Raw genomic sequence first — 12,662 nt, 5'->3', positions numbered from 1 at the left:
ATTTTGAAAAGATGTTAATCCATTATCTATTCATTTGTTTATTTGAACCAACCAGTTTGTTTAATTTGGTATGCCAATATTTTAGAATTTGTTAAATCAAACAAACAATCAGCCAAATATGACTGATATCTGATGATAATTATCCAAATATCGTTTATTACAGAACTTAGGTACTGATTTTATACTAATATTTTTCACATCAGTAAAATCGTTTGGATAGTAACATTGTAACATTAACAGCTATCACTAACTGTCATTGATAAACACGCAGATAATTCTTTACTATTTACGATTGCAATTTGCCGATCAGTAATCAGCCGGTGCAGAGAGTCAATAGTGTATATTAAGCCACAGGAGAGTTCTTTATTTATAGGAACGGATGATATTGATAGTTACCTTCCCTTTTGGCTAGACAGAAAAGATAAGATAAGAAAGGAGGAACAGTTAATGATCTAAATAACATAGCTTAAGTTATGAAATAACAATTCATCGTAAAACTCTACCCCCCCCCCCCCCCGCACTTTTTTTTAGGAAAGGAATCAGGTTCCAGTACTTTCTCAACACATGGACAGCGAACATTAGCGCCTAAATTTATATTTCCCAGGAAAGGATGTGACGTTGGAAAAAGATTCGTCAGAAACTTGAGAGAAAATTATCAAGGATGGGTTGCATTTCTAAATTTCTGTTTAACCTCGTTCACGCCGGTTTCGCGTTAAGGGTTTGACTGATTTTACGCGTGGTATGACCAGCCCTTGAATTACTTGTGTTAAACTTTGTTTTATTTCTGTTCTGCGTTTGTCAGGCCTTATAATGATCCTATGGTAGACACCGTGAACTTTTTTGTTTGCAGTCTTGGACGAGATTCAGTCGCTATTAGGAGGTAGAGAAAGTTAGCATTGCTGAACCGAATGTTCCTCATCAGCTGTCACTAGCAGATCACAGGATGAGGGGCCAGTTATGGAAGTCTTTACCAATAACTATAATATAATTTACAGTAAGCACGAGTTGAGCTCAAAATTCTAAATAAAGCATAAAAGTAAACTTAAAACACATTGATGGATGTCAGCGTAAATTTCATTGGTTGAAACTTTATTATTGTAAGCGAAAGCGATTTTAAATGGAGTTTTCAGAAGTAATCCTTGGTAACATCGGATTTTTGCTACGCCTCGTCCTGCACTACAGCTTCTCAGCAAATTTGATTTTACATGATCCTGGATGCCAAATGTTTGCTTTGAATATTAGATTCTTGAGGCTCCAATGATTTTTCGTTGTTCTGATTCGCTGTGGCTTTGTTTTTACAACACTTAATCGACATGCACTCCGAAAAGAGTAAACAATTCATACGCGGTCCGGTTGTAAATGAGATCTTAAGTACTAAAGGAAAGTTTAATTGTCTTGAGAATGATTATTAAGAATAAGCATTGCGCGAGAAAAACTAAATTCAACTTACCAGCTAAGTGACCGCAGAAGTGGCATGTAAATAAAAGTTATAAAAAAATATAATTAAAACGTGCATCTGTTGCTTAAAACATTCAGTTGATTATTGAGAAATGCTATGCACTTTTTCTTTCGTTTATCACCTGTACTTTAGTTAAATATGTTAGCGTAAACGTACTGTAAAGGTGCCATGCAAATAGATATGCTTTAAATCACAACGGTACATATACTTACGCCCTGATCGTTTTTCACAATTGCCAAGGCCAAGGAATGATGGAAAAAAATACATAGAGAACAGAAAAATAAATAAAATGAAATTATTTAACTACCAAGAGCGTTGATATTCATTAATCAGTCGGCTAAGACCTCTGCTCAACAAATAGTTCTGATATGAAAGTATTTTCATGATTATGACTTTAATTCTCATAATCAGTTTCAAGTAACTAACACCTCAATTTTACAGTCTACCACAGATAACATTAAATCTTTTCGTAAACTGAGCCATTGAATCAAAATTGGATCCTTATCTTCTTATGGTTCATACTGAATAAATATTCCCACAAGAGCCTAATTCAAAACGACCTTAACAAGTTTCCAACCATAACTTAGGAAGCAAGGCGAATATCAGAATGCTATGTTTATTGATGATCATAATTTCTCATCCATAATCATATTAATAAAACGAAAATTGTAGCTTTCATTATTACAAAAGTAAGCGGCAGTGACACAAATATGTTACATGACTGTTACTGCAGTAGTCAAAAGACATGTGAAATCCGCCAAATAACTATAAAAAGAAAACATACTTACGATCTGTTTGCCCGTTAAGGTCGGAAATAAGAAAAAGAGATTTGTTAGTTGGTGATGCACATTTGTTATTGCCTACATTGTTCTTAAGTTCGGTATGAGTATGACTAAGTAGTATGACTAAGCATCCTATTACATTTGCCACAACTGTTGGGTATTTCAAATGGTTACCATATTGGCAGTCAATGGGGAAGTCTGACCGGTTAAAAATCTTTAACATGCTCTCAGCCACCAATAGTAAAAAGGACATTTTGCCAAAGTATAACTCTTGGCCGCAATCAAAAATATTGGTTGGGGCGAAAACTATACCGGTTCATTGTAAATAAAGCTTTTTCTTTCACAAATTTACTCTTTCGCAAAAATGATGATAATTCTGAAGAGAGTCTAACACATGATGACTGTCGAAAAGTACCTGGTTTGCAAGAAATGTGAAAATGAATGAGGAAAAGTAAAGAAAAAGCTACTTACGACTTGTTATGCGAATGCGACCTTGGTGAATCCGATGGAAAAGAAGAGAAAATGAATCAACTGAAATTCACGATCAGTTTAAAGCCGTTGTGAGATACTGTGTACTAATTGACTGTGTGGGAGGGCCGGATGGGAAGGTATTTGGCTCGAGGTCATAACGTACGGACCGAGCACAACACAGAGGTCCGAGTGCCATGACCGAAAGCCAAATATTTCCCATCTAGCCCGACCTAACTCTGCCATTACGCATTTTACCGTATGACTTTTTAGTGTTGGACATTTCGATTTTTTTTTCTTAAATACTACGCTATAGACCGGCGCGCACGGAATAACCACAAAAACGATTCTACAATTTATACTTTTCCTTTCTGTTTTTGAGTTAGAACAGGAAACTCACATTTCATCGAAAAACGTGTCATTTGTTTCCATTTGTACTCTCTGCTGTCACTCATTTTTGGCCACAAAAGCGAACAATGTTTTTCATTTTAATATTTTTTGCCCAAGTGCACTAGGGCCGGGCAGCTTTTTCCGGACCGGGAGCCCGTTTCTCGGGGTTGTGGTAACTTAACGGGCCCGTAAAGCTGTTCTGCTTTCCTTCAAGATGGTTTCAAAAGCTTAACAATTCTACAATAAACGATAAAATAAATAAGAAAAGAAAGATGTCAATTTTGAGCGTAGAGACGCTACTTGAAAGTGGGAAGTTAATTAAGAAAAATTTCCAAAGCCGAAGTTTGGACACATGTGCTGCGAGCTCGACTCAATGTCCGAACTTTCGGGGTTTGTTTACATCAAAAGTCACGTGATAATACACGTGAAATCTAAAGCCCAAAGTTGAATTGTCCAGAAATCAGGATTTTACAGAGAAAAAAGCAACAGAAATAAATCGTTAGCTGAATTTAAGTGTTTCATACAAAATAGTAATACTAAGGCAACAAATTGATACTTTTAGATACTTGATATGGTGAAAGAAAACAAAATTCTTTAAATTACAGAATTTTGTTTTCTTTCACCGTAATGTATGACCTAGTTTATGAGTTGCTTAGAGATTCAACGTACTGAAAGGCCAATGATCGCAAAGGAAAAAGGCAAATACCACTACAAAATGAAACTTTCCTACGTGAGTGATTTTCTACTTTTCTGACTAAAAGATTGAACATGCTGTGCTTAGGTTGTTTAACCCACCCTGAAGTGCTCTAAGCAAAGATATACTGAGCAAAATATAAATTCTAGATAAGGTGAACTGTTATTGGATTTTCACATACTAAGCGATCATCAGACTGTGAAATTTTCTGCGCGAGCAGAATCTAACACTCAAGTTTCAAATTAAAAAATTCAGTAACGGTTCGAACTGCGCTTTCTTTTACTGATCACGAGAAGAAACTATGCGTCTTAAGCACCCGAAATTTAAACTCACTAAAAAAAAGAAGATGTTCTGAACTGGTCAGAAAATGTCGCACAAATTAGAGAGACAGTAAACTAACCAGAACACGAATTACAATTCGTCAATGAAACTCAATTAGAAGTTACGAAAAGGCAGAGAGCAAATTCGGCACTACATTTCACTTTTTAATTACATCGAATATCAATATAGATATTCAACTTGCCTCAAGCAATTCCAATCCTATAGAAAACATTACCTTAACTAATAGCTATTTAGAAGGAATTAAAATGTTACTTACTGTCTAATTTCCCAAATTGGGGTCAATGTGCAAGATTTAAAGGAAAATGCATGAAGAAAGAAAAGGAAGTAAGTACACTAGAGTACAAATGCAATTTGATAAATACCTATAATCATTAAATACAACCCCCAAAAAAGGAAATTTTAATCTTCAGATGTTTTGTGAAGTAGATTGCATGATAGCAATCAAAACGTATGCTTTTTAGCATAATTTTTAAACTGTCTGTCTGTGCTATTCTGAGAGCAACAAAGTAAACACAACTTGAATTGTTTCTTAATGTAATGAATTGTAAAAACCTTGAAATATTTACTCTTTTCGAAATAAAATTACTCGACTCGACTTGTTTGTAGCAATGTTGTGTAGTCAGTAACAATTATTTCAACTGATAACTATTAAGCAACGAAAACATCACTTTCTTTCTGATTTGTCAAATGAAAGATGGTGCACCAGATTAAAACGAAAATGAATAAAAAAAAATATTAAAGAAAGTAAAAGCACTTAAGTATGTATCAACCACAAACTACAAGTAGTCAATGAAACTCAATTATCAATCACGAACAAGCAGGCAAATCTCGTGCCTCATTTCACATGTTAAGCGATGTCAATCTAGATATTCCTCTTGAAACCGTTATCTTTACCGATGACAAGAGAAAATTATCAGACAAGGAAAACGTTACTCCGGATTAAAAGGAAAAAGAAGAAAACTAATTAAGAAAGTAAACACTCTAAAGCAAAAACTACAATTAGTTTATAACAAAGAATTCTCAAATGCAACACGAAGAAGATATATATCACTATTTATGTGTTTTGTATCGCAAAGTGCTCTATAATAATTGAGACGTGGTAGCCTCAATCAAATAAAAAGGAAAAAGGCTAAAATCAGCTCGAAAAATGCACTCCCAAAGAGTCTCTATCACAGTAACAGAATGCGATGGATTTTAATCAACTACAAACTACAAGTAATCAATGAAACTCAGTTATCAGTTACGAACGGGAAGGCAAATCTCGTGCCTCATTTCACTTGTTGAGCGATGTCAATCTAGATATTCCAATTGTTTCGAGCAAGTTAAATGTAATAGAAACCATGAACACCGATTTACTTAGACATTAACCATTATCTTTACTAATGAAAAGAGAAAATTATTACACAACGAAAACGTTACCTACGCGCTGATTTGACAAGTGAGGGTCAATGCACCAGATTAAAAAGAAAATGAAGAAAACCGATTAAGAAAGTTAACACTCTAAAGCAAGAACTACAATTAGTTTATAACATAGAATTATCAAATGTAACACGAAGAAGATATATCTCACTATTTATGTGTTTTATATCACAACGTGCACGAAAATAATTGGGAAGCCTCAATCAAATAGAAAAGAAAAAGAAACAAAAGATGGAAACCAAAAAAAAAGCAAAACCACGACTAAATTTAATTAATAAAACCCAGATATCCATCAAAAACAGGCAATTTAATTTCGTTCCTTTGAGGCGAGGTGTATTAGCTTGTAATAGTACCACAAGGGAAGTATTCTTTCTTATATCATTGTACTGCCCAGGGCTCACTGAACTCTGCCATTTTCCTTCCAAAATACATATCTTGCAAGAGACCAGCCTGCACCGATCCTGCGGTGACTGTTACTGCAGTTATAAAATGGCTCCAAACTAAGCACAATTATGCGTTTCGAGGTCTATGGAACTGTTGACAAACTCTTCAATTGAGGTAGCTGTACAAACAGCTTTACAAAAACTGGAGAACGACCCTAGCCCACCCAACTTCATGGCACTAGTACCAGGTCAGATCGCGAACCTCTTAAGCCTGGAGATCTAAATACTTTCACTATAGCAGATCAATTCACAAACAGACAGTCGCAGTGACATCATCGAGAGGACAAAAAAAAGAATAGTTTTTCATCTAAACGGTGCTTTCACTCCGATGACAAACCGTGACCTTTCTTTCGTCTTAAGATGCCGCTCCCTTGAAAATACATGGAGGATTAGGGGTAGGGAGGAAATCCATATGACCCAAATCAAGTTCTGGCTTTTTCATTACAAAATGACAACAGCAGTTTACCAAATTTTAAGAACCTTGCTACTTAGAGAAGGCAAACCGATCATCTCAGTGATAGAGTGGGCCAATGCATCAAGACTGGGGTTGCGTTACAATGATAGAACACGATCTGATCGATAAGAAGCACAAAAGCGAAAAGTATCGGAAACTCTCGACTTTTTCCTTAGGAAGTAACAAGGCTATAACAAGCCGTGGTTGATAAACATGAAACTTTTTTGGATTTTCCTCGAATATTTCGATCAAAAGAAAAAAAGAAGAAGAAAAGGTAGGGGGTGCTAAATCGTTTGCGAGTCATTGTGCCCTAATAGAAAGATATGAAATGGTTCCTCGGAAAGAGCTTTTATCTCACGAGAATCACCTGCATTTTAATTTCCTGCTTATTGTTGGAATACAGGAACACAAAAACTCGTCGGCATAGCGTTAATGGACGGATTAGATCGACAACTACGTATTACGTGTTAAGAGCGGTATTCTTAAAACATAACCCCCGGACTGAGTAGCTTAAGACCGGACCTCAGTAAATTCGACTTTTAATTTATGGCGACACTATGTCAAAAGTGAAGAAAAGAACATTGGAACTTACTTCCTGATGTGTCCATCATATTCGTGGTTGTACAAGAATGAGAAAAGAAAGAATATAAAAATATATCAACAACAAACTAACTGAGACGGAATTCCTACTAATTTATTCAAATCCGCGAAAAAGGGAAAATCAAATCTTCAGTGGATACAAAAGACTGTACCACCCACTTCGAGAAATAAAAGAGAAACATGACGAACAGTCGAGTTACGGTATCTTCGTTCACACGAAACAGAAAAGAGATCTTTAAAAAGCAGTAAGATATACAAAGCATCTAAAGACTGGACCTAAACTCGACTTTGAATTTTTAGTAACACTATGTCAAAAGCAAAGACAAAAAAATTGGAACTTACCTCCTGGTGTGTCCATCATATTCATGGTTGTACAGGGATGAGAAAAAAAAGAATAGTTGAATAGAAAAACAGCAAACTAACTGAAGCGGAATTCCTACTAATTTATTCAATATCCGAGAAAGAGCGAGAATGAAATCTTCTTGGACGCATAAGACTGTAACACCCACCTTGAGAAATAAAAGAGAAACATGACAAAGCATATAAAGACTGTCAACGTAATTTTATTGCTGAAAAGGCTAAAATGCATTTGAATCAGTCAAACTAATGTTTAGCATTGACTGGAAGAAGGAATTATTTATTATTAAAAAGATAAACTGAATCAATTCTATATTCCAAACCCGTCCTACTCCCACACCAAGCGTGGAGTCAAATTGTGCTGCTTACAGGAGAACGCTCGTGGTCGAGTAGTGAGCTGGACGTATTAGATGGAGAGACTCAAAAGTAATGGAAAAAGAGAAATACCTTATCTACTTACGTTCTGTAGTCCAACGCAGATTCCATAGGAGAAAAAAGATGAAAAGAAATATTTTGGCGAAATTAGTTTCTGCCTAAAAATACTGTTTATTTTATTGCTTGCTTAATATTTTCGCCTGATTCGGAACCACAACACTAAGAAAGACACCAATAAATATATGCAATAAGGTGCACAAGCAGATCGTAAATTGTTACTGTCGCTAGAGAAAACGAATCCATAACTCAACCGTTACCAAAAAGCCAAAATAAAAAAAATTGTGGTCATTTGATTAATTTTTGCCCGCCAAAAAATTTTCCGCCGCCAAGGGGCACTTATTGGTCTGATCATTGTGTAAATTGAAACAATTTCAATATTTTATGACATGTTGAATACACTTACAACCATCAAGAGAAAGTTATCATTATCAAGTAGTCCTTAAAGATAATCTAAAACGTGTTTATCAACATGGTAAGCATTCAGACGAGCTGTAGGAAGAAGTATTTTCCAAGGAGGCTAATTGATGCGAAGGAGGTACTAAAAAATACCAAATGAACGAGATAAACTAGGTGAAGGACTCCACTAGGCAAATAACTTTGATGAAATTGACCTTAAAGTGCCCATGACACGATTTTTTTTTTGTATTTTCTGGTTGATAGCTATTTAAAATAATTAGCGCCTAGCGAGTTCTCCTTGACCATTTTTTTGCGCATTGGAAGTACTATTTGGCGGCTCAAAAGTGTCTTCATTAAGCGCGCGGCCAAAACGTTTATGTTACGTATCATAGCTGTGACGTAGAAAACTGTGGAGACACGTCGGCAACTATGGTGGAGAAAGGAGAAATCAAGAAGAAAGGGCAAACGTACTGCGCGGCAAGAACAATACACATACTATACACTACTTTCCAAAGGATGTAGCTGTATGACCAAAATAGACGCGCTTCGATCTTCGATCGCCGATCGGCCTTATCCTTCGTACCGGCTTCGAAGACAACTGTTACGACACATATCACTGATCAAATCATAGGAAGATAACAAGTGAATTCAGCTAAAGAGAATGCTGATTAAGGGGCCTGTTCCCACACCGTAAACGATTCTTCAACATTCTTTTCGGCTGACATTTCGCAAGCGAAGAACGGTGAGCTCCTTAATGTTTTTTTTACTTCACGCGCTTAAGATGTACCTATACTCCTTGTCTTTCCTCATGACTACATTTGCGCTTTCATTATCATATGAAAACCCTATTGTAGTTTCCATCGTATTTTAATAACAGAAATACAACATTTGTAATTAAGGTCAAGCTCTTTCCTGAGCTAACCGATATTCTGTTGCCTGAACGGTGCGAAAGCTCTGTCAAATACTGACATAAACACAAGCTCGAAGGGGCCGTGTGTTCTTCTAACCTAGGTTCCCAAAAATCTATTCCACGAGCCATCAATTCCCCCCTGCCCTCAAAAAAGAAAATTCGCAACAGTAGCGATTTCATTGGGACAAAAGCACTGGAACAAGATAAATTAAGAAACACAAATATTATTGAATTAAATGGTAGCGAATCCCAGTGCTGTGTGAAAGTCGATGCATACGAAATTTACAACTTATACTGATGTCAATTATTTGCCACTGAGAGAAATGGGTCATATGGCAATGCTGCACTTAAACTATAGAAGATTTCTTCATTGAAATCCCTTTTTGAGATGAACTTGAATCAGATGACTCTAAACGCAATTTTTTTTTCCATTTGACCGGCCCGACAACGATCGCCTCTGCCTTTGCAGTGTCTAAGGAAAGGAGTAACATGCTGTGAAACTGCCCGGTGACCTCACGGCGAAAAATGATCGTGCTTCGCGATACAGCTGATTCTTCCATCAAAAGTTAGCTTTTGGTTAGCTAAGGGAATCATTCTACGGGAACGAAACTCTATAGCACCGACCAAGGGGAACCTTCGCCGCACTTAGTGCGAAGAAATACAATTTAGGGTAACAGGAACGAACAATGCTAGCCATTCTTTCCATAGATTTCACCGTAAGAAACAGAACACAAAAGCAACAAACTAAACATTCAATAATGAGATTTTCTTGTTCTAATTTTGACTTGAACATCGCAGGCGAGAAACTGTCTTTGTCAGTCTTCGTCGAAATCTTCGTTTGATGCACGCGGTTCTCCTTCGTAGGGCTGAACCGTAGTCGCAACGTCCATTTCTTCTTTATTACTTGAGTACGATGTATCACAACTCTCGGTAGAGCTCGCTGAAGGTAGGTAGACATCGCTATCAGACATTATTGCAAGAGCATTTCAACGCTGACCGATACAAAATTACCAGAGATGTGAGAGATTTGTAAGTGTCAACTGAGAGTTTTCACGGTTTTCTACGTCATCATTCGCTAATTCGTTACCAGCCCACGGGAGTTTCAAGTTTTCCGAAACTTCTCTTCTAATCGGAATTGGTTTGTACAGATGGTGAGCTAATTATTCACGCAAAACAATTTTGTGTCATAGGCACTTTAAGGATAATCTAAATACTCTTAGCGTCCCATTAAGTGTCTACGAATTTTTAAGGAATTATAGTGCTCGCATTAAAAATTGTTTTATTCCCTGACGTTCAGAGGGTCCAAAGTGTATCCAGAAAAATCATTCATCATATCATAGTACGCGCCATGCCTTTTAATTGGATTGTCTAGTAGGAGAGTGGATACGTCGTGCCCGTGTAAGTGGACAGTCAGCGATGTTGTCGCGCACTTCGCCGAGTTAATTGTTGTTTTTTCAATGAAAACGTACAACTGATGTCTATTTTCCTTCTCAAATTTTTTCATAGTTCTGACTAACTGAAACAGTAATTCAAGTCGTCCAATTTTATCTGTAATCAAACTCGTAATTAACAAATCTGATTCCCGCTGTGCGGTCTTCCGATTTCGATCATCACTCATATTGCTCATGTATTAATTGCATAAGGCAAGTTAAAAACGTGTGGAAGGTATGTGGAAGAGTTATCACTTTCACACAGCAGAGTAACTTCAAATGTTTTTCAAGTAGTTCTTGAACCCTTGAGGTGAAATACTTGCACTCACACTTGTTCCTTACATTATTGACAGCGATTTGTAAACGAATCGACCCCACTACGGAGCGCATGAGTAAAAAGTGTTATCGATAAAAGTTCGTTTTGATAATGAACGTTAAACCACTTACCAACTTGATATGTCCAGTAAGATTGAGGGAGAAAAAGGAAATAAAAGAAGCAGAATTAGTGTTTTAAGATTACAGCCTACTTCAAAGCATTTTCGGCATGTGCGTACGTTAGAATGTCTGTGATACGCGTAAATAAATAAAATGTTGGGTACTTACAGCCTGGAGATTAATTTCATTTTGGAAAATAGAGAGAAATAATGATAAAAGAAAATATTGTTAGTATTGAATGCAAAAGCTTATGAGCTAATATACTTTTTCTAACTACAGCTTTATCTAAATTTCAACGTATGAAAGGTCCTTGTGCACCATTTAGAACAATACGGTCTATTCTTAGAGTTACCACATTTCCCGCATTTCAGAAGTTCGCTATGTTGCTTTAATAAAGCTGCCGATAGTTTCATCGATTGGGAAAATTCTATAATAATTCATTAATGATACAAATTTGAGTGATAAGAACTATTTGTAGGTATTACTTCTCTATTATTAATCATAACATAGCTCAGTGACTTATCAGTGAAACATTGCATAGTGATGTACTAAAACCTTTATTTAAAGACTTCATTGCAAAGAATTCCTTGATATGTTCAGCAACTTTAATTTCTTTTTCTTAACTAAATATAACATCACGAGTGAAAAACGGTACAGAAAGTCAATGAAATTCAAGTTCAATAAAGAGGTTCTTTCACACTGATAAGTTTGTTGTCCAGCGTAAGGTTCTTCAATTCAAGTAATTAAAATGTATGTATCCAAGTTGAACTCTACGCAAATACTAACCAAATGCCTATTTTAGAAAAAATTGAATTCGAGCTGACAACAAGATCAACGGGTGGATAAACGTACGTAACACAATAAATAGATACTTACAAGCTGTTGAGCATCACATGACCGGAAATGAAAGAAAAGATACAAAAGTAAATTAATGCTCTCTTGCTTTATGATTTTAGCGTGGTACGCTACGATCTGTTCTAATTTTCCCCTTTCTTACTACAACCTTACTCAAGATACGAGCGAGGAAAACTTTGAACATGATTGTCATTGAGGATGTCCTGAGTTAACCTGGTTTAATTGGATCGTTTAATGCCATTTATTAATTTATTAGATTATTTCGTTTTAGTTTTTCTACGGTCTTTTTTTCTTTATTTTGTTTATTTTGTTTTGTTTTTGATGATTTTACAGTGTTTACTCTCAATTATCCCCTTCATTTGGTACTAAGGTGCAATACACCTGCTCCTTAAAAGATCAAAATTATGAAATAAACCGTTGGCTATTTTCGTATTTCTAAAGTGATAAAGAACCTATATGTTTGTATTGAGGGGGGGGGGGGGGGGCGAAGGGGGGAAAAGAGGGGAAACATTTAAGTGGCGATCTCAGTAGGAGCGGTCTAAAGCATTTCACAACGGAAAAAAGTTTTGCCTCATACTTTTCCCATTAAAACCTTGAATTGAGCTGAACAGCAAGATCGACAAATGGAGAATATTTTTGCACAATTTTGATCCTCAAATGATTTGTCTAAATAATCACCATATCTGAATGAGTTAACAGATCACTTTTCGTGAGGGAACTAGGAAAGCTGCGTTACTGTCTAGTTGGATTACACTTGGGCTGGATTTATTTTTGTTTTTGTTTATTTTTGGAT

The 12,662-nt window shown here is 36.1% G+C and overlaps 1 long non-coding RNA gene across 1 annotated transcript; it reads right to left on the bottom strand.

Annotated features, from left to right (window-relative positions):
- Positions 1-26: 26 nt before the first annotated feature.
- On the bottom strand, positions 27-5,128 carry LOC149046069 (uncharacterized). The gene is made up of 2 exons (XR_016186636.1): positions 4,392-5,128; positions 27-2,733 (listed from the first exon to the last, which is right to left on the bottom strand). It is a non-coding gene; the product is annotated as an uncharacterized LOC149046069 (long non-coding RNA).
- Positions 5,129-12,662: the final 7,534 nt, after the last annotated feature.

The sequence above is a fragment of the Pocillopora damicornis genome, chromosome 5, assembly GCF_964200805.1.
Source record: "Pocillopora damicornis chromosome 5, jaPocDami1.2, whole genome shotgun sequence".
Lineage (NCBI taxonomy): Eukaryota > Metazoa > Cnidaria > Anthozoa > Scleractinia > Pocilloporidae > Pocillopora > Pocillopora damicornis.
Note: the sequence above shows the minus strand (reverse complement) of the source record. Positions and strands in the feature narration are given on the sequence as shown.